The sequence below is a fragment of the Raphanus sativus genome, chromosome 5 (genome assembly GCF_000801105.2).
Source record: "Raphanus sativus cultivar WK10039 chromosome 5, ASM80110v3, whole genome shotgun sequence".
Taxonomy (NCBI): Eukaryota; Viridiplantae; Streptophyta; class Magnoliopsida; order Brassicales; family Brassicaceae; genus Raphanus; species Raphanus sativus.
In genome coordinates this window covers 7,588,925-7,612,274 of record NC_079515.1, presented here as the reverse complement: position 1 = coordinate 7,612,274, position 23,350 = coordinate 7,588,925, and the positions used below count along the sequence as shown (strand labels likewise).

The window sequence follows — 23,350 nt, the reverse complement described above, 5'->3', positions numbered from 1 at the left end:
CCAACCATGTTGACAAATAAAAAACATTATTATGTAACATATAAGATTAAAAAAAAACATTTTCTATCTTTTGTATGTATATTTCAAAAAATAGATAATAATAAGCTACAGTAAAACTATATTTTTTACTTTAGACATCTCGGACAATGGTTGTCACAACGCATATAGCGATGGATTAAGTTGATTGTTACTGCTAATTGTCCAGATACCGCTTGCCAGACAAAGTGTTTTAGTTTTGGTGGGGCATGTATTTTCCAAGCAAATGCTTGGAATGTTTTAATGCTCGGCATTATATGCATTTTAGAATCCTTAAATGTTGTTGGATCATATGTATTTTTGCACTATCAATAACCATCTATTACATGATTCTGAATGACGTCATCTAAATTTCCAGGAGGAGTGAGTAGTGTGTAGGGTTTTTTAAAAGAGCACAGCAATAGAGAAACCACAAGAACAACAACCTCAATCATCTTTTGGATCTCCATGCGATGCAAACTCATCAATGGCAAATGAGTTTGAAGATATCGAGCTTCCCAATCCCAGTTCAAACTCATCAACCTTCGGTTACAAAACAATCAAATTCATGATCATCAATATCCGCACAACAGTGTTTACTCTGAAGTCAATATCACAAGTGCGGCTGGTCTCAATATGAACATGAACACGCTTACCAATATTCCGCCTTGGACAACAAGTCTACTTGGTCCACCTTTATCTCCAATCAACTCTTTGTTGCTCAAGGCTTTCCAGATGAGGAACTCTTATAATTTCTCAAAAGAGATGATCTCTAGTATCAATCCTTCTTCTCTGAGTCTCCACTATTATTCAAAATGGTTCAAGTTCGTCTCAGCCGCAACCCCAAGAGGAAGCGTAAAATATGGACTCCATATGGTAAAGGGTAAACCACGTAGCAGAAATTTGAATTTCCTAACTTGTTCTTATGTAATAGTCTCCATCAATCTCAACTGAATCATTACATATAGATATAGATCTCATCATGTACACGAGGTCAAGTAAATTAATTAGTGCATCCATCTTTTATCTGGAAGTGCGGAAAAGTTTATAATATTCATGTCTACTTCCTATGTCATAAGTTTATAATAGGTAACAAAACATAAAAATGAAAGTCTTTATACTCCGTTTTTATTGATCTTGGTTGAAATCCATTTCTCGACCACCTTTTTCTTGATCTTAAAGCTTTTTCTTTATATAAAGAATTTACACCTACATCCGATATACATTTATTAAATACTTTATTAAATAGTAAGCAAATACATTTGACAAATCATACAATTTATGCAAATTACAAATTATAATTTGATGCGGTTTTTTCTTCTCCCCTTGGCGTGGTTCAAATTCTTCATGATACTAAACTGCTCTTTGCTACTTAACACAAGTTGATGATTAAATGAATAAACTCTGCTCTTGATTCAGTGACAAAAAAAAAAAAAAAAAACTCTGCTCTTGATTATCAAATCTCCACTTTCTGTTCTTTTCACAGAAATGGACAATCCATAGCTTCGGACAGACACCGTGAGATCATTCTCAACCAACGTCGCGAGTGGAGTCGAGATACTGCTGGACGAGAATACGGCATTTCTGGTAATGGTTGACGCCTTCCACACATTAACACGATTTGACCTTCTCCCCCAAGATCTTAGCCTTCTCGATTTGGATTCACTTCTTCCTAACGATATCTCAGTTGGAAAAATCTGAAAAGCAAATAAAGATGATACCATCTTCTTCTTCACTCCTTTCTTCGGTGCCTAAAACCAAAACTGTGGTGTAATTAGACATTATTGAACATAGGAGAACGTAAAATGACATACCTATTGTTAAGTTTCATTCATTAAGCTATATTCTATCCCCAAAACCTAGCAGAATAGCAATGATATAGTCTTCACCCTAATGAAAAAAGGAAATCTATGTATGTTCAAGCGAGAGCATCCAGGAGAAGGGAAACACTGGGCTCACGGCAGGTGAATTAAAATCTAAATTTGTTGTTTCTACCATGCATGGAAACAAACAACTACAATATCTTCATTATAATTTCACTTTTTAACTGAGAAAAAATGAAACTGCTTAGGCCAAAGTGTTGGTGTTTTTTTTGGGAGGAGACGTAGAATAGTCAATGCAATGTATTGGTCTAAGTTTCAAAATTCTATTTTCTTCAAACGATTTTTTTTTCAGTTTTAGTTTTCATACTTTGGTTCAGTTTTCCAAATAGACAAAATTAACCTTTACAAACAAATCATTTTTAATTAGATTCATTAACACTGATGATATGAACTATTTTAATTACATTTTTAACTTGAATAATTTTTAATTAAAATTTAAGAGATATTTTATGTTTTTAAATTTTTTATGCCAATCTAAATATTTTTGACTGATGTTAAATATAATATATTTTAATGTATATTTAATTTAATTTAATTTTTGAATTCATTATTAACTAGAAAAAATAAAGCTTTCCTACTTTGATTTTTGTGAATTCAGTTTATCAAAGATACTAAAAACATATATTTTGATATGCACTGTTAATTGTTTTTAAACAATATAAAAGACTAAAGAGATAAATAAATAAATAAAAGACTAAACAGTATCGATAGTCATCTCAAGAAATTGTCATGGTCAAGTTTAAGAAAGAATCTGTTACCATACTAGTAAATCAAACTGTGAAAGCGTTAGGTCAGGAAACAGATACTGGTTTGTTTTTATACAGAGGTGTTGTGGGCACATTTCTTTTGTGCTTCTATAGAAACCTTAGCCAGAGATGCTTCGCGTGCCAGATGTAGAGCCATCAGAAACAGTTGAGATGCATGAGTATCAGCCCCTGTGACTTGGAAACAGAAGGAGATTAACGCTAAAGCACAACCAAAGATATCAGGAAGAGAAGGAGATTAACATTACAGACAGCTATCGAAAATAGCAGTAATAAGCTAGATAGCGAATTTAAAATCAGCTTCAGAGACATCGGTTTTTACCAGTTGGCCGAGCCGGTACTTGGTAGAACAAGAAACTGCCACTGGCTAGTTAATAACGGATTCATTAGTTTGATTGATGTGGTATGTTGGTGTCAAGTCTCTCTTGTTGCTTTTATTGCTCTTAGTCCATTTGTGCTTCTTGCAGCTGAAGAACGACCAGAGGTACGAGCATCATGATGGACCACTTGTTTAGGAGTTTTGAGGCAGTGAAAAAGGTAAAAAGCTAAACAGACTGATAAAAAAACACAAATGTCTTTCCCTTGATCGACTTGTATGGTTCTGAGCTTGAGAGGAAAACAAAACCAAAATTCTTAACTGGAGTTTAAATCCAAATTAGAACAGAACTATAAAGCTTGCGACTCAAGTATCTAACCAATCATTTAAGGCAAAGAAAATAAGAAGTGCTCGCATAACTTGATGATAAATAATTAGGTCATCAAAACACGTATAAGAAGTGCTCATTGCATAACTTGAATATAAAAAACACATTTTAATGTTAATAAAGAATATAAATAGTTCAAGAAAAAGAGAGAGAAGCTAGAAGGTTGATAAACTTGGAAAATAAGGAACAGCTAAGCCATAGTAACCAGAATAATACAGATGATAAACCGTTGAGTCAGAATCAAGATCAAATAACAAATACTATTTCCGTTTATAATAACAAATATAAAAATACGATTAGCAAATACTCCGAATCAATGTTAGGGTTGTGTGGTGAAAAGTAGATCTAAGTACACGTGGACAAGAAAAAACGGTAAAAAAATATGAGATTTTTCTCGGCAAACCTTTATCAATGTTAAAAGTACACGTGGACAATAATAAGTAACGTTTAAAAACCGATTTAACGGCTAGTTTTCGTTTCATGTGTGCTTTGTTAAACTTACATAAATAGATCTATAGAGGTGTGGTAGTGGTACAAAGCTATTATTTTGAAAATTAAAATCCGATTCCCATCTCATCAGAAGAAAGAAAGAAACAACAAAATGAGTGAGAGAGCTTGGAGTTCGAGTGAGGATGCGAAGTTGAAGAGTGGTGTGGCGAAATACGGAGAGATGAAGTGGGCGAGTGTTTCGGCGAGCGTGATGAACCACCGGAGATCCGCAAAGGCTTGTAAAGAGAGATTCTCGGAACTCAAAGAACCCAAGGTTTGAATTTCTGATTTTTTCTAATAGTTAGGGTTTTGGTTTCGCGTACGTACGATCACTGCTTGGGGAAACTTTATAAGTAATGATTAGGTTGACTTTTTTTATTTGGTTTGTTAGATATGAATAATGATTGGTTTAATGATGGATTATGTTAAGTTTATGCATGGGTGGGTGGTTGGGTTCTTATTATAGTATATATATATATATATATATATTAAAGTTAGATAATTCTTAAATAAATTTGTTTAATTTTTTAAGTGGACGGAGGAAGATGATGATCATTTGAAGCGGTTGGTCAAGAGCTTTGGTTTGAATGTGCTGTGGACAACGGTAGCAACCACCATGTCACGTCCATGCACCAGCTGCCAGAACAGATACAAATATCTGGTAAAGAAAAGAATAATCGACATTTTGGGGATCATTAATAATTTTGATATGTTTAGATGTTTTTTATGTTAAAAAAATTTCAGATGGATGAGAATCGTGTCATTATCCCAGCGCGGCCGACTGCGAATTCAAGTTCAGAAAGGGTAAAAGCCCATTTTATTTTATTAATGTTATACTATTGTATGTTTTTGTTACATGAATTTTAACACACACATTCAATTTTGTTTTTTTTTTTAATCATTTACAGAGACGTGGAATGAAGAGGAAGATCGAGCTGTGATCATTTGAGACAATTTGACGATGAATTTTATTTTTTTGGGGGTGTTTTTGAATTTTGGGGGAGGGGGGGGGTGTTTTTGAATTTTAATTTGTGTTTTGTTTAGACTCTATACCTAAAAAAAAAAAAGAAATAAAAAAAAGATGGAAACTCAAGTTTCCCGATTTTAAGAAGAGAAATTTGCAATTTTAAAATCAACAAAATAATTTAAATCGATCAAATAAATGGTGTTTACTATATATCCGGTTCAGACCGGTTTGGTTGGAGGCAATTGGAATCCGGATCGTAGGTTTGGATAAATCTGTTCGGTTACCAAACCGTTCTTGGGTCGGAGGCAATTGGGGGTTTTTTTTATCCTTGCTCGGTCCTGATTGCGCAAATTGGGAGTTGAATTGGATGTTGTTAGTGTTGTGCCTTTCTTTGTTTTTGTTTGTAGGTTTATGTTTTTTTCTGCTGATGGTTTGGATTTGTTGAAATCAGATCGAATTAGTGACAGATTTTCCTGTCTTGTTTTGTTTTGTTTTGTTTTGACTGGAAATGGATTTAATGTGTGTGTGTGGGAGAGTTTGATGGAGAGGAATCGGTTCATCGTGCGTCTATCAGAGAATCTCGTGTTCTGAGTCCTCTCCGGGGAGATGCGTCCTTTGACCCTACGAAGAACAAGGACCACGAGTGGAGATACGCGACGCGACGGTGAAGTTGGGAGAAGTCAGCGTGGAGAAGCCGACCTTGTACTCTGATGATAAAGGAGCTTGTGTTTCTCCCCAGGCCTTCAGAACATTGACTTACTCCGGGAGGATGAAAGTTAATGTCGATGTCGAGGTAAAGGGAAACTGATTAAAGTTTTCACCTTTTTTACCGTTCTACATCTTGCAATTACAGCTTACTGAATCTTGTCTATGTAGTCAGTCTTAAAGAGTTTTATAATAACGTATGATGTGAGATATTAAAGGAAACTTTTTTTTTGGGGATTTTCACTTTGCTGCTTAGTGCTTATATTGTGTGATCTTCTATGGCTATGCAATGGCTCTTATTTGTCAAACTTTTGATGAAGTTTCTGGTTTGCTTGCCATTGTATCTTTTTCTTATTACTGGTTGTTGTGTAACTGACTCTTCCCTTTGTAAATTGACTAGGTGTTCGTTAAGAAAGTGGTTAAAAGAGACAAGTTCAAGACGGGACAAGACGAGAGGCAGATCCTGTCTAAGAAGACGCAGGACATCCCTATTGGTAGGATACCCGTGATGGTGAAGTCTGTGCTTTGCAACTCAACGGAGAAGGGGGAGTGTGCGTTTTTGACCAGGGTGGATACTTTGTGATAAAAGGAGCTGAGAAGGTGAGTTACACCAAATATTTACATTTCTGCTGTCATGAACTATTTTAGTGTATGGCTTAGTGGTTGGATTGTGCGTTCTTCACATAATATGCATTGCTCCTGTTTGCGTAAACTGTTTCAACTGCTGACAACGTTTTTTGCTTTCTTTCGTTCTAATACTGTGTATATGCTGGAAAATATTGCCAAGCTGTTATACAAGTTCCTGACGTGAAGAAATGTGTTTTGCAGGTCTTTATTGCTCAAGAACAGATATGCAATAAGAGACTTTGGATTTCTAATCCACCATGGACAGTCAACTACAGGTCCGAAACCAAGAGGAATCGGTTCATCGTGCGTCTATCAGAGAATCAGAAAGCTGAAGACTTCAAGAGAAGGGAGAAAGTACTGACAGTATACTTCCTGTCAACTGAGATCCCAGTCTAGGTCCTGTCTTCTTCGCTCTGGGTATTGCGTCAGACAAAGAGGCTGTTGATCTGATTGCCTTCGATGGTGGTGATGCGAATGTGAGCTGTGAAATAATGGAACTTTGTTGGGAACTTAACATTGCGTTTTTGAGAGTAAAGACTCGGAGAAGAGGAAAAAGATGGACGAGGTTGTTCAGTTTGGAAAGACGCACAGCAAGATTGGCAGAGTAGACAGCCTGGATGATGACGGGTTCCCTTTTGTGGGTGCTAATATGCACAGTGGTGATATTGTCATTGGCAGATGTACAGAGACTGGGATTGATCACAGCGTGAAACTAAAGCACACAGAGAGAGGGATAGTGCAGAAAGTGGTTTTGTCATCGAATGACGATGGGAAGAATTATGCTGCTGTTTCTATGACACAGGTAAGTTCCAGATCATACCTTATTGAGCTGTCTTTCAGCTAACGCATACCTTATAGCGTTTCCACTTATCTGTATTTTCCAACTTGCAGGTTCGTTCTCCATGTCTTGGATATAAATTCTCCAGTATGCATGGTCAGAAGGGTGTTCTAGACTAGACTATATAGAGGAGCAGGTGAATTTTGCTTTCACGACGCAAGGCATAGTTCCTGATATCGTGATAAACCTGCACGCACTCCCTTCTCGATAAACACCGGGCCAACTCTTGGAGGCTGCTCTCTCCAAAGGAATAGCTTCTCCTATGCAAAAGAAGAAGGGCAATTCTGATGCATACTCCAAATTGGTACGCCATGCAACTCCGTTCTCCACTCCTAGTGTCGATGACATCACCGACCAGCTTCACAGGTACCTTCTTCACACTGACACTTGGTTTAAGTACTGTATACAAAACATTGAGAAAAAGATACAAGGCTTGATGCTACAACGAGTAGAGGTCAATAGGTTTGCTATATAACTGTTCGACGTTTAAAACTTTTCTACTTGGGTATTGTGCTCAGGATGCCCAAAGTTCAAATGACTGCTAATTTGAGTACCGTATTAGATTGAAACATCTCATAGTGATTGGTTTTGTTTACCTAGGAGACTTAAAAGCTAGCGTGACACTGGTCTATTAGTTTCTTTCTTTTATTTAGTTAGTGTCTGAAAAACATGTTGAGAGTACAGTGTTGACTGTTGAGGTTGAGGGTCATTGGTCTTGTTGATTATGTGATGATCATTGTTGATTCTTATCAATTTGAGATTTTTCTCGGCAAACCTTTATCAATGTTAAAAGTACACGTGGACAATAATAAGTAACGTTTAAAAACCGATTTAACGGCTAGTTTTCGTTTCATGTGTGCTTTGTTAAACTTACATAAATAGATCTATAGAGGTGTGGTAGTGGTACGAAGCTATTATTTTGAAAATTAAAATCCGATTCCCATCTCATCAGAAGAAAGAAAGAAACAACAAAATGAGTGAGAGAGCTTGGAGTTCGAGTGAGGATGCGAAGTTGAAGAGTGGTGTGGCGAAATACGGAGAGATGAAGTGGGCGAGTGTTTCGGCGAGCGTGATGAACCACCGGAGATCCGCAAAGGCTTGTAAAGAGAGATTCTCGGAACTCAAAGAACCCAAGGTTTGAATTTCTGATTTTTTCTAATAGTTAGGGTTTTGGTTTCGCGTACGTACGATCACTGCTTGGGGAAACTTTATAAGTAATGATTAGATTGACTTTTTTTATTTGGTTTGTTAGATATGAATAATGATTGGTTTAATCGATGGATTAGGTTAAGTTTATGCATGAGTGGGTGGTTGGGTTCTTATTATAGTATATATATATATTAAAGTTAGATAATTCTTAAACAAATTTATTTAAGAATTATCTAACTTTAATATATATATATATACTATAATAAGAACCCAACCACCCATCCATGCATAAACTTAACCTAATTCATCGATTAAACCAATCATTATTCATATGTAACAAACCAAATAAAAAAAGTCAACCTAATCATTACTTATAAAGTTTCCCCAAGCAGTGATCGTACATATGCGAAACCAAAACCCTAACTATTAGAAAAAATCAGAAATTCAAACCTTGGGTTCTTTGAGTTCCGAGAATCTCTCTTTACAAGCCTTTGCGGATCTCCGGTGGTTCATCACGCTCGCCGAAACACTCGCCCACTTCATCTCTCCGTATTTCGCCACACCACTCTTCAACTTCGCATCCTCACTCGAACTCCAAGCTCTCTCACTCATTTTGTTGTTTCTTTCTTTCTTCTGATGAGATGGGAATCGGATTTTAATTTTCAAAATAATAGCTTCGTACCACTACCACACCTCTATAGATCTATTTATGTAAGTTTAACAAAGCACACATGAAACGAAAACTAGCCGTTAAATCGGTTTTTAAACGTTACTTATTATTGTCCACGTGTACTTTTAACATTGATAAAGGTTTGCCGAGAAAAATCTCATATTTTTTTACCGTTATTTCTTGTCCACGTGTACTTAGATCTACTTTTCACCACACAACCCTAACATTGATTCGGAGTATTTGCTAATCGTATTTTTATATTTGTTATTATAAACGGAAATAGTATTAAAAGTAATAATAATATACAAGTTTCCATGTTTGCCGTTATAGTATTTTAATTTCCCTCGTGAATGTTTGCGGGTTTTCGATAAGTTTAATCCGATGAGTAACTTTACCGATAAATTAATGAAAGAATATATATATATATATACCAAAACAAACCATTGTACGTAGTGGGACGTGAGTAGGAACCTCAAATTCTGAGATACTGTTGAACATGAGAATAGCCTTGAAGCCCATCATCTATGAATGATTGTTTGATCATTTCTCTGAGATAATTAATTCCTATTTTAAGGTTTTTGCCTGCTGTAGCAGCATATTGAGATGATGTATTGAAGTATATTAGACAATGATGTATTTAATCTTAGTATAAATCCTAGCTGTGTAAATACCACACTGTTAAAATGTGAATACACACGTATCCAGTACACATGATGTATCGTGGTATCATAGCCTAATGATCTCGCCCAATTGGCCCACTTTTCCTTCTTTCTCACATTAACTCCGAGATAAAGACAAAACCAAACTGACTGAGCCGCCATGGTCCGTTGTCTTTTGGAGTGGGGCCTGGGGGGGGGGGAGGAGGGGTGTTGGTTGTGCCACTGGTGGATCTAGTAGTTGTGGATCACTTACGTTCAGTATAGTTTATGTTTACAATTACGAGACTTGTGTAATGCGTTGCTTGTATAAAAGATAAACATGGAGATTCCAATTTGAAAATACGGCATGGAACGTTTCTAATATATATTTAACGTAGTAGTAGTTTTGCATGATTATGTGAAGTGCTTAGTAAAGTTACATAAAGCTACTGGTGATTTGCATACACGCTTGAGGCTGAGTTATATGGAGTAAAGAGGTTACCTGAGAAGGAGTTACCTGGCTGGGGCTCCAATGTGGCTAACTTGGAGGAGTGGGGAGCATTTGAGAACGAGACCGGAGAAAAATCAAGCACTACTTCCAAAACTCTCCCGCTTTAAGACCTTAACATGAACGTTCTTCCTTCAGACAACTTTTCTGAGGTTGGTTATGTTGCGTCTCATACTGAGGATGAGGAAGGTGGGAGGAGGCAGAAGAGTCAGAGTCTCTATCAACGGGCTGAAACCTCTAGTGAAAGAGACCATCGTGGAGTTTGATACAGGCGAAGAGAGTAGAATTACCTTGGAGTACGAACGCCTGGAGAACCATTGCTCTATCTGTTTACTTCTTTCACACTCAAACGAACACTGCGGTATACGCTCCTGAGAGCAGAACCTGCAAGAAGTACCCCAAGCGGAGATAGCAAAGGAACAACCAGTTTCTAGAAGAGAGGAAAATAGCTACTATCAAACGAGGAAGAACTTTCCTCCTCAGGCCTCAGAGTACAAAGAAAGCAGCAAAGGTAACAGAGACTTCAACCAACGAGTGGACAGACATGGAAGGGCTTATGGAGAGAGGATCTGTACAAGACATACCCGCAATCCACCTCTGGCTCAAGAGCGAGCTATAACTAATACCAAGCCCAGAAACAGGGGTAATGAAGAAGTGAGGGCACAAGCATAGCATATATCCCCTCCATACTCAAGAGGCCGGCGACATCATCCATATGATTCCTCTCATATGAGACCGTTGTTCCAGAGTAAAGATACGAGAGAATGGAGAAGGAAACCGAACACAAAGATGGATCAAGAAGCTAACTCGCCGTATCTCATCCCTCAGCATAAGGGTCCGGTTTCGACTCTAGCACCTGCACAGCTGGAAATTGAAACATCTGAAAGGCGACAAGTAAGGGAGAAAATTTTGGAGGATATAAACACAGCAACACAGAGATACCTGAGTTGTGATGACCCCACAGAAGCAGCAGCGAGGAGACTTCGAGTTCTGGCTAGTGAAAAGAATGGCCAAGTTGACGAAACAGTGGAGAACATGTTAAATGAAATCCTCCCTCCAGCTGTGGCTGTTCATCAGACAACACAACATGAGCAATTCGATCGACATATAACAAGGGAGCAGGTTATGGAGGAATTAAATGATGTTACAATACAATATTTGAGCTGTACTGACCCTTCAGAAGCAAGAGCTAGACAGCAGAGAGTTATTGAAGGAGATGCAATTGGGTTAGAAGAGGAAGTTGCTGCGAGAATCCTGGCTACTCCTGTAGTGGTTCCAGAAAGTTTAAATGCTCCACTCTACAGCAGAAACTCTCCTCCTGTAATGTATCCAAACGATCAAGTTGAGGAAGAAAGGGTGCAGCAAGAAAACTCAGATAGTGATGTCCCACCACGAAGAAGAAACCCAAGAACCGAGGCTAGAAATCGCCCAAGCAATGGAAGTCCAAATATTTTGTCAGGAGTAAGCTCGAGAAAGAGGAACATCTCAGGCATGAAGTTCTCACCTGCAAGAAGAAACTCCGCGACGCAAACTAAATCAAGGAACCAAGCAAGTTCTACTGGAAACTCAAGTAGGAGGGGAAATCCACCAATACAACTGATACCTGCAGTCACGAGGAAAAAGGAGGATTTTCGGGCCGCTCCACCCCAGGCTCCTTAGTCATTGCGAGCTGGAACTGATGCGGGTTGGGGAATCCTGCAACAGTCCAGCGTTTAAAGGAGATCAATAGAAGGAACATACCTGATATTATCTTCCTAACGGAAACAAAAAACCCAGATGAGAAAACCCTAAAAGACCTCCAATGGTTAACACTAGATAACTATCATACGGTACCGCCGGAGACACCAAGGTCAGGAGTTCTTTTCTTATACTGGAAAAAGGAGATAGAGCTAACGGTTACTTCATCGACTAAGAGCTTCATAGATACATCTATCTCCTACAAAGGAAACTCTTTTCATGCTACCTTTGTCTATGGAGAACCAGAACAAACTAGAAGACAAGAGGTGTGGAATGCTCTCTCTACGCTACACACAGACAACACTACACCCTGGTTCCTCACAGGCGACTTCAACGAAATCATTGATAACTCAGAAAAGTGTGGAGGCCCAGATAGGGCAGAAGGATCATTTGGGGCTTTCAGAACTTTCCTATCTAGTCATGACCTATTTGATCTAAAGCATTGTGGCAGCTTCCTATCGTGGAGGGGTCAACGACATACGCACCTGGTTCAGTGCCGCTTGGATAGGGCAATCTGTAATACAGAATGGTCTGACTTGTATCCATCCTGTCGCAGTCAGTATTTAAGGTATGGAGGATCCGATCATAGACCTTTGATTTCCTTCCTGGATGCTACAAAAAAGAGAGGGAATGGTATCTTCAGATTTGACAGACGCCTGAAAGAGAATCAGGAAGTAAAAGCAATCGTAAAGGACCTTTGGGAAAGGAACTCCCATCTCCAAGTAGAGGCAAAACTGTCGCTCTGTCGTCAAGCAATCTGCAAATGGAGTAAAGCTTTTCAGGAAAACAGTAGGAAAAAGCTGGATAGTCTACAACAAGAGTTAGATAAAGCAATGTCCCATTCTGTAGCGAATGAAGTGCTTATCAGAGATCTAAATGCGCAGATTCTAAAAACGTACCTGGAGGAGGAGAACTTCTGGAAACAGAGAAGTCGCCAGTTGTGGCTGTCACTAGGAGATGCTAACACAGGTTATTTTCATGCTTCTGCAAAAACCAGAAAGTCAAAAAATAGAATGACAGTGCTAGAAGATGAAGATGGCTTACCGAATTATGAAGAGGAGAAGATCTCAGAGGTCATCTGTAGCTACTACTCCAAACTGTTCACATCAATCCCTTTTAACGGAGAACACATTGTACATGATGCTCTAGTCCCCTGTATCACAGAAGAAGAAAATGAGATGTTAACAGCACAACCAACTTGTAAGGAGATTCAAGAGGCCACATTCGCTATCCATCCAGACAAGGCCCCAGGGCCAGATGGCTTCTCGGCTGCGTTCTTCCAATCAAATTGGGATGTTACAGGTCCAGCCATCATCCAGGAGATCCAGCAGTTCTTCGCAACGGGGTCCCTACCAGCGAAAATAAACCACACGTATGTCAGGTTAATTCCCAAGCATGGAGAGGCCAAAAGAGCAGAAGACTACCGCCCGATAGCATTATGCAATATATACTACAAGATTATCTCCAAATTGCTATCACTACGACTGCAGAAGGTTCTTAATTCCCTCATCTTAGAAAATCAGTCAGCCTTTATCCCGGGGAGATCTATCACAGACAATGTCCTAATTACTCACGAAGTACCACAGTACCTGAAGACTTCTAAGGCTACAAAGCATTGCTATATGGCAGTAAAGACAGACATGTCTAAGGCCTATGATCGAATCGAATGTAGTTTTGTGAGACAAGTCCTCAACAGACTGGGCTTTCACAACAAATGGGTATAGTGGATCATGGAGTGCTTAACTACGGTTTCTTATTCCTATTTGGTAAACGACCATGTCTATGGCAAAGTATTACCGAGCAGGGGGATCAGACAGGGTGATCCGTTATCCCCATACATATTTATACTATGTGGAGAAGTCCTATCTGGGTTATGCAGGATGGCAGCAATAGAAGGAAACTTACAGGGTATTAAAGTGGCTGGAGGATGTCCAGAAGTGAACCATTTGCTATTCGCCGATGATACAATGTTTTTCTGCTCTGCCTCCTCATCATCCAGCAGTAATCTCCTGCAAATTCTCGCCCAGTATGAAGCTGCTTCTGGTCAAATGATTAACAAAAGCAAGTCAGCAATCACATTCTCGAAAAAGACACCAGCAACAATGAAAGAAGAAGCGAAGTTGATTTTGGGAATTTCTAAGGAGGGAGGGGAAGGAAAATACCTGGGTGCACCTGAACACTTCGGCCGTAAAAAGCGTGACCTGTTCACCTCCATTGTAGACCGCATCCGACAACGTGCGGCAAGCTGGTCAACTAGATGTCTCTCTAAAGCTGGAAAGTTGACAATGCTCAAGGCAGTACTCTTAGCGATCCCCACCTACACAATGTCATGTTTTGAACTTCCGGTTAGCATGTACAAGAGGATTCAGTCCGCCCTTATCAGATTCTGGTGGGATGGACCAAATGATAAAAGAAAAATGAGTTGGGTAGCATGGGACAGATTGACAAAGTCTAAAGCGGAGGGGGGACTGGGACTAAGAGATATACAACTCTTTAACCAAGCTCTATTAGCGAAGATTGCCTGGAGAATCATCACAGTACTAGAGTGTCTACTTGCTAGAATCTTAAAAGGTAAATACTGTCACAATCAAAGCTTCCTAGAGGTGGAACTACCCTCGGTTTGTTCTCATGGTTGGAAGGGAATACTACATTGAAGAAATCTCTTAAAGGACAACTTAGGCAAAGCGATCGGGAATGGGCTCACTACTAGAGTGTGGAAGGATTCTTGGATCTCATTAGAAGAACAGGTCAAGCCTTTTGGTCCTATACAAGAAGAAGCCCTTGATCTTAGAGTCTCTGACTTACTAACGGATGACCTAAAGTGGAACAAGCAGAGGATAGAAGGATTACTACCTGACTTTGCTGAACAGATCATGAGTCTGCGACCAAGCCTGAGGGGAGCCGAAGATAGCTTCGTTTGGCAACCGCTACCATCAGGAACCTACACAACACGCTCTGGTTACAATTCAGTGGCTGACACCAACCGAGTAGTTAACAGAAACAGACATACGGAAGACTTTGATTGGATCAGAGATGTATGGAAACCAACCTGCTCTCCCAAGATGAAAGTATTCATTTGGTCAACCATCCAAAATGCTCTGCCTCTAGGAGAAAACCTGCAACGACGAGGTATCAATGCACAGGTGAACTGCCCAAGATGTAATGAATCTGAGACGTCACTACATACCTTCTTTCTATGCCCCTTCGCAAAGAAAGTCTGGGAAGGCATCCCTCTCAAAGAAACAGTTCACATAGCTGTAACAGACACCTTTAAAAGTGCGATGACTCGATTCCGGTCTGCAACATGCCTACCACCAACTGGAGTCTCGACGCCAATCCTTCCATGGGGTTTGTTGGGCTATTTGGAAGGATCGAAACTCTCTGATTTTTGAAGGCAGAAGCACAACACCTATGGAAGTAGCATCAAAGGATTAGCCCTAGCGAGAGAATGGATTGAAGCCCAATCTCTCCCTTCTACAGGTCAAAATCATCATGCAACTACAAAGGAGAACATAATAAGGAGTCTACCTCAAGCATATGACCAGATCGTGATTTGCAGGACCGACACGACATGGAACGCATCTCGATTCAGAGCAGGTATTGCTTGGGTACTGAGTGGAAACACCGATCTATCAGAGAGACAGGGAGCATCGATCCAGGAATATGTGAATTCCCCTTTGATCGGTGAAGCTTTGGCGGTGAGGGAGGGTCTTTTCATGGCGGCAAATCAGGGGGTCTCGAACCTCTGGTTGTGTTCCGATAATCGAACGCTCGTGGGAGCAATCATCAACAAGACACAGAGAAAGGAACTACGGGGAATCATCAACGACATCCTCGATATTTCGTCTGCATTTGTTTCTGTTAAGTTTTTCATATTGGTAGAGGAGATAACGAATAGGCCGATGCTCTAGCAAAAGCCATTCTAAAGAACTCCTTTCTGTAATGGACTTAATTGGGCCAAACTTCTTTTGGGCCCCTCTTAATTTAAGTATTCAGTGACAAAAAAAAAGCTGCAAGTCATACTGGCAGTTATGATCAACAGCTACGCACAAAGATGCAAAAGAAGTCGCCTCACAAAGCCAAACTACTGCAGCTCATGAATTAGTTTTTTTATTATTCTTCTGTTTGAACTACCTAATATCGTACACAGAGTATGAACAAGGAGGTTAACTTTCTATGGGACAGTGTTGATGAGTCTCAAGAGCATCTTTTAGTGTAATGGCTTTTAAGATGCCAGTATGACTTGCTTTAACAATATCGAACCGGTCTTGCAGTGAATTGATAGGAATTGTCGCTCATATACTCTACTGTTTGATAGAACACGCAAATGATTAACACTTTTTACGTTGCAATGATAACAGTTTTACGTTTGCATGGCTGGCATGCACACTCTCACTAACCGAACGTTCTTTTAAGCATGCTTTTTAAGAATGTACTAGGTGGCCGGCCCGCACCCTGTGCGGACATGATAAAGTTTAAAATATAGAATACATAGTGTATAGCTTTAAAAGTAACAGATTGACTCGGGATCATTAGGTCACCGTCATTTGGAAAAAGCTCTAGCCATGGAGAAAAGCCGATACTCAATATTTGACATTGGACGAGAGGGAAAAAATATTTGGAAAGATGTTAACTCGAGTATGAAGAGATAGTTATTGTGTGTATATATAATTGCAAAGTCCCAAAATAATTAGTGTTTTTAAGAAGATACTTTCATTAAAACTCCGACTTCTAAATAGTGTATATTTTTAGAAGTAACTGATTTTATATTATCCTCTATAATTAGAACTGTATTGTATGTGTTGTAATATCGGGTTTCAGGTGAAGAATAGTATTATACTAAATTGTACTCCCTCTGTTCCTAAAAAATTGAAGTTCTAGAGAAAAAATTTGTTTCAAAAAGATTGATGTTTTATATTTTCAATACAATTTTTGTCAACTAATAATGAAAAATTGTGAAGTTCAAAAATATTAATTGGAATTTCTAAAATCTTATTGGTTTAAAAGTATAGGGAATATAAAATTACAGAAAACAATGCATTTATAGCTAAGTTTTAATATGTTTTATTAAAAATCGTGAAAATTCTAAAACATCAATCTTTTAGAAACAGAGGGAGTAATTAAATTATTTATGTACACATATTAAAAGAAAATATAATAAATTTCAAAATATTATCCATAAATATTATCCATAAATAAAATTTAATTACATAATCAATAAACGACATAAGTTTATGAAGTAAAAATTCTCGATAAAGAAAACCAAATCCATTAGACACCTGAAAACAATGTATTAGATTTGGTAAGCTATTGGATCAGATAACATTATTTGATAGATATATAATTATTTCAAAATTTTATTGACCGTAAAATAATATTAAATGACATACCGTCGTAAAAATAGGCGGAAAGCTGGATAATAATCAAATAAAATAGGTCTGGTAACTCATCACTACCCATCTTTCACATCCTTGTAAAAAAATAATTCTAACAGTTTATATATTAAAACTTTAATATTTGAAAAATTATATTAAAATTACGTACCCTGACTACGGAATATTTTTAAAAACTTGTTTGTAGACAACATTCAATATTTTCGTCTGCGGCTTCGATTCTTTACCAGTTATTAGTACCATTACATAAGCCATCTGCAACATCCATGTTACGAAGACACATAATAGGAGCACCCACCTTGAGCTTCAAACAATGTCTAGATACTCCAGCCACTTAACACTGTTCAAAAACTCCGCAAGATAGGTCACATTTTCTTCTATGTCAACATCAGATGGGATAATACTATCCGAGCTAAGGTAAACCTTCTCTTCACCTGAAATAATATGTAAATCCTTTTCTTTAGTGACTTCTTATTGGTAGTGGAACATAAGAGTATCAGATTCAACATGTTACCTGCCAACTGCGAAAGCATGTAATCATTAATTTTATCCACTTCATCATTTGTGGGAGTAAGAATGGCTCGATGTCTATACAAATCCTTATCTGTTGAGGTTTGAAAAGCTTGTCCATAAACCTCTTTTGCCATAGTATTAATAGGATCTCTTCCATTATTTTATATCAGCAAATCAGAAGGGATATCAATCTCAACTTGACCGTCGTTAGGCAAAAACGTTTGAGTATGTATCTGGAATCCACACACTATATTTCTAGCTGGGTATAGTTGTCGTTTTAGTGGACTTACCTTGCTTCAAAATTGTCAACTAAATCTAGTGATGGATTGAGCATAATATAGATTGAATTATACCCGCTAGATATGGAGTAAGCACTTACAATAGCACGAGCTTATAAATATTTTATGCTCTGAATCATTAAAACAAATATAGTGCCGAAACTATACTTTTCCATTCTTTAATAGAACAGAACCTGATAAGACAAATGATCATTGTGGACATGTTTAACATACTGTAATCGTATACTTGTTTAGCATAACAGCCTCAAAGAGTACACATCAACTTGACATCACTGCATATAATATAAAGTTAGGTTAATCGTATGTTTATTCAAACCTCAGCAAATTGATCAAAGGAAAAGCCAAGGTATTGTAAACTTACTTTTGGTCACGTAACTCAATCAATAGCCTCAAATTATCTTTTCCTTTAATGACTTTGTTTTCAGGAGATCTGAAGTTCACTATTTGGCCAATAACATCTACAATATAAAGTTAAGGTGAAATTAAAATCCCAGTTAAATCATTGCATACGAAAAAATAAAAATTAAATTAAGTAATCGTAGGAATCGACTAACCAACCAAACGACTATTAAAAAACTTTCCATCAATAATATCACTGTAATTCACAAGATACTTCTCCGGAACTTCACTTCGGAAGTCATCCGCTGGTCCAACAAAAGTAGTTTGAAAGAATCCAATTTTTTAGGGATGCGCGGTGGTTCGATAATCACCCATAGCATCGTACAGTTTGAATAACTGGATGGCTTTCGCATTGCCCTCTTTTAGTTTCCCTTCAAATTGTTTTATGAGCTGTTCACCAACTTGAGCATTAATTCTTGTCCCCTAGACAGTGATGAGACTAAGTTTAATTAGTTGGATTGAAAAAAACTTGCGCAAAACACTTTAGCCTAAAATATAATACCATTATATACTTACCTCTTTATCGGAAAAAACCAATTTTGATGGTATTTTCGGAATCTCTGTTGTAGTTTCTCCATAAACGAAGGATCGTAACCTCAATACGCCATGTATCTTTTCACGGTCTCAATTGCCTGATAAAAGACACTCGATTTTTGGTAGCTTGAACCATTGCCATAACGTTATTAAAATTTTGGTATTCCCCTTCAATCTCTCTTATAATATCTAAGATTTTAGTATTGCGTTTATATATTGACGAGCTTTCCAAATGTTTGAGATCTGCATGCAATATCTTTTTTGCATTTAATTGCCGATGTCTTGCGCAAGTTTTCGAATTAGAATATAAGGAAAGTGATTAATATTGTGTGATCAATTTAGAAATATTATGAAACTGAATACAATGTAATATTAATTTTCAAAATTATTACATTCGCAAGGAATAAGGCATCTTTATATTGTCAAGTCACTAAAATAAATGATGATTTCCTATTCTTGTCTTTCAATTTAAATTGATGGCAATTTTTATTACAAGTATCAATCAAGTTTTGTCTTACAATATACGATTTAATTCATCTTTTAATTAGCATTAAGTTATAAAATATATAAGGTAACTTAGAATATACGATTCAAATATCTCTTTGGTACTTGTGCAAGTAATGTGACCAAGGGTTCAGAACAATTTATTACAACATTCCTCTTATGGCAAGTTCCCGTAACATTTTGCGCAAGTAATGCTATTTACACTAATACGTTCTTGTTTGCAAGTAATACTATGTTCACACAATCCTATATATTCGTGGTCTAGATCTTGTGATATTTATCTCTGAATTAGGATTTGGTTCGTTTTAAATAAAATGAAGATATATATATATATATATATATATTATTTAGAAAGTTGGTTGACTGAAACAAAGTAGTGTATTTTTAATATATGGTAACCAAATAATTTATTCCAAATAGTCTATAGTTTTAGATTCATTGTAATATATGGAAGCATAATCCGTTACTTCTAAAGCTATACCTTTCTTTCAATCATTTCACATAAAGGCTTGGTATAAAAATTATTTTAATCAAACTAATAATTTAGGCTTGGCATAAATCCTAGATAACATTCAAACTGAATATAAAATGTATCCAAAATTTATTTCAATCAATTTAATAATGCGTATTGTCATATCAGAATAATTATTACCTTTTTACAAAGGAAAGTTACCTTGTTTGCATAGCTTACACTATTAATAAAAATCTCATTTATTAATTTAAACATACAAAGGAAATTTACCCTTCTATTGCACTCTTCTCTCTCATTTGTTACATGTAATAAATAATTATAATATATTAATAATTTAAACTTTTATTTATGTAAATAAATAAAATTTCGTCATCATAAACATAGAAAGACTAAACTTGTAGTATCATACATTTTCATCATTATGAACATAGAAAGACTAAACTTGTATTGTCATATCAATGTCTTATGCAAGTTTTTTTTTGTAAATAAGGTAATACACTTAATACGAATCTACTAAATTTAATACAATTCATAACATACAAATAACTAAAGAAAGAAAAATATTGTGCAAGGTATGTATAATTAAAATAAGGTAAGTCATTAAAACGAAATGTATATTCTCAATAAGGAAACATTATAAACACTTCTCTTTCTCTATATTAAATTTTATTTCTTTTTTATATTGAAATAAAATATTTAAATCATTTTAAATTTTCAAATATTTTAAATTTCACCTAAATTTTTAAATAATACTGCTGGTGGCTAAACATATATTATTTAGTAATAGTTAGAATTCTGAAATAGCCTTTATTTAGTACTTAGTGAACGTTTTGATTTATTACTAATTTTAACATATTTTAGTATAATATAAATTATAAAATAAAATAAAATCTATGTGTGTGCTATTCTTACCAGGATAAGAAATCACATTTTTATATACTTATGAAAATATGAAAAGAAAAAGACACCAATGTTTAATCAAAATATATGTGTACATATGTGTATGTTTTCTCGATTCATATTTTTAACATATTTTAGACTAAACTTGTATTGTCATACATTTTCATATAATAAACTCGGATGATAAATTGTATTCTCGATTCATGAGATTTCTTAACATATATAAAAGAATTCGGATGAGAGTGTTTGGAAGCATAGATTAATTGGTTCTAGGTTAATAACTCTTACCAGCCGATTAAAAATAAATCAAAAAGAAATTAGAAAAAAGGAACCAATAGAATTATAAGAATTAATCCTAGAAGCTCTCTATGAGTGACACCTAAGCAAAAATCACTAAAGTGACTTCTCTTTTAATGTATAGGGGGATTTTTTTGGACTTAAAGATATATAGTAACTTAATTATGACCATGTACATAGTCATTTCTTGGTGAGTTGAATCGAGTTTTAGCATGGTTGTATTTTCGATATGAGATTTTAAAAATGTATCTCTTTTTTTTAACACATTAAATTAAAATGCACCATTAAAAACTTGACATGATGAGTTAGTCTGGTTAGGTTACGAACAATATTTACTACATGATTTGATCTAGCATATTGTAATTTGTAAATAAGAGTTAAAAACAAGAGTTTTGGAAGCTAAACCATAAACAACACTTCCAATTTAAAAGTAAATATAGTTGAACTTAGAACATAAAAGAAAATATGATTTCAAATATATCAGAACAATATGAAATATAAATTGGTAGTCAGATTATAATTTAGTTTTAATAGGATTGATGGTCTTAAGCAAATTTGAGATAATTGTAACTCACAATTGATTGTATTTTATAACTCAAAAATCTATATAGAATTATGAGCAAGATGATCAAAAGTAAACTAAATTAAATCTTAATTATGATCTAAATATTCTTTTATGTTGGTTATTTAAGTTATTATGAAATCTAGTGGTTGTGTTTACAATTGAGTTTAAATATATTTAGGTTTTAGAATCATTAAGTTCCAAGATAAAATAGTTTGTTTATAATGTTTTAACTTATTTGTTACAGTGATTAATGTTAATATTCTAATCTAGAAAAGCTTAGTACTATACATTTATGAAATTGTCTGTGTTTGAACTCACATCAAATTTAAATCCATTTTCACCAATTGTGATAATTAAAAATGAGAGAATTGTCTATCATCTCAAAACCTCTAAATGTGCATCTTTAAAAAGAAAAAAAAAAACAATACGCCAAAAATCAAATAAATATGATATTTCAAAAAAGAAAATAGACGATGTGATGGAGATAAGTATTTGGAATATTTCCAAATATCTTATTATTTATTTTGTTAAATATATTGAATTAGATAATTACCTTTTATTTGTATTTTCTATATTTTAATAGTTTTTCTATTTTAGTTAAGATTATGATTTTCTAGATTTAAGGATTTATTATAAATAGGCATTCAAGCCTAAAGTTGTATTCAGACTTTGATAATTAATAAAAGAGCTTATGCTTTATACCTTGAAAGAGATTTGATAAAATTCATCTTCTTTGAGTTGCCTTGTTATTGATTTGATTAAATTCATCTTCTTTGAGTTGCCTTGTTATTGATTTGATTAAATTCATCAATACAAGAAGTTGATCTCAAGACGCTATCAAAAGAAACTCTTGATTGATCCAAGAACAGATCTCTAGAACCCTAAAAGTCCTTTGATAATGATGCAGATAAGTATTTGGAATATTTCCAAATATCTTATTATTTATTTTGTTAAATATATTGAATTAGATAATTATCTTTTATTTGTATTTTCTATATTTTAATGGTTTTCTTATTTTAGTTAAGATTATGATTTTCTAAATTTAAGGATTTATTATAAATAGGCATTCAAGCCTAAAGATGTATTCAGACTTTGATAATTAATAAACGAGCTTTTGCTTTATACCTTGAAAAAGATTTGATTAAATTCATCTTCTTTGAGTTGCCTTGTTATTGATTTGATTAAATTCATCAATACAGGAAGTTGGTCTCAAGATGCTATCGAAAGAAACTCTTGATTGATCCAAGAACAAGTCTCTAGAACCCTAAAAGTTCTTTGATCGACCGTTCACCCTATCGTCCGCTGCATCAGTATTCATCAATACAGGAAGTTGGTCTCAAGACGCTATCGAAAGAAACTCTTGATTGATCCAAGAACAGGTCTCTAGAACCCTAAAAGTTTTTTGATCGACCGTTCACCCTATCGTCCGCTGCATCACGATGATGTTAAAGAGATTCTTTAACCATAGTTATGCTATGTAGTGGATTTATTAGAAGTCTCCAAAAGCAAATTTTACTGTAGAAATGCAAAATCTTGGTGAGTTATGAAAATTTAAGAAGTAGCTTGTTGAGATTGCAGTTTTTGATAAATTCACAAAACATATTATTTTACTCGCATAGAACTTGAGTCTAAGATTATCTTCAATTCGTCTCTATTTTATCTCAATATTCTTTTGTAAAATGGAAAACATTTATTATATAAATAGATTTGATCCATGTATGTTTATTTAATATAATTATTTTATTTGAAGGAAATGTATAGAAAAATTATATTTATATTT

At 35.6% G+C, this 23,350-nt stretch overlaps 2 pseudogenes; both read left to right on the top strand.

The window, feature by feature from the left end:
• Positions 1-245: 245 nt before the first annotated feature.
• LOC130494820 (uncharacterized) lies at positions 246-895 on the top strand (annotated as a pseudogene).
• A 4,170-nt stretch (positions 896-5,065) lies between these two features.
• On the top strand, positions 5,066-23,180 carry LOC108862185 (DNA-directed RNA polymerase D subunit 2b-like; annotated as a pseudogene).
• The last annotated feature ends 170 nt before the right edge of the window (positions 23,181-23,350 follow it).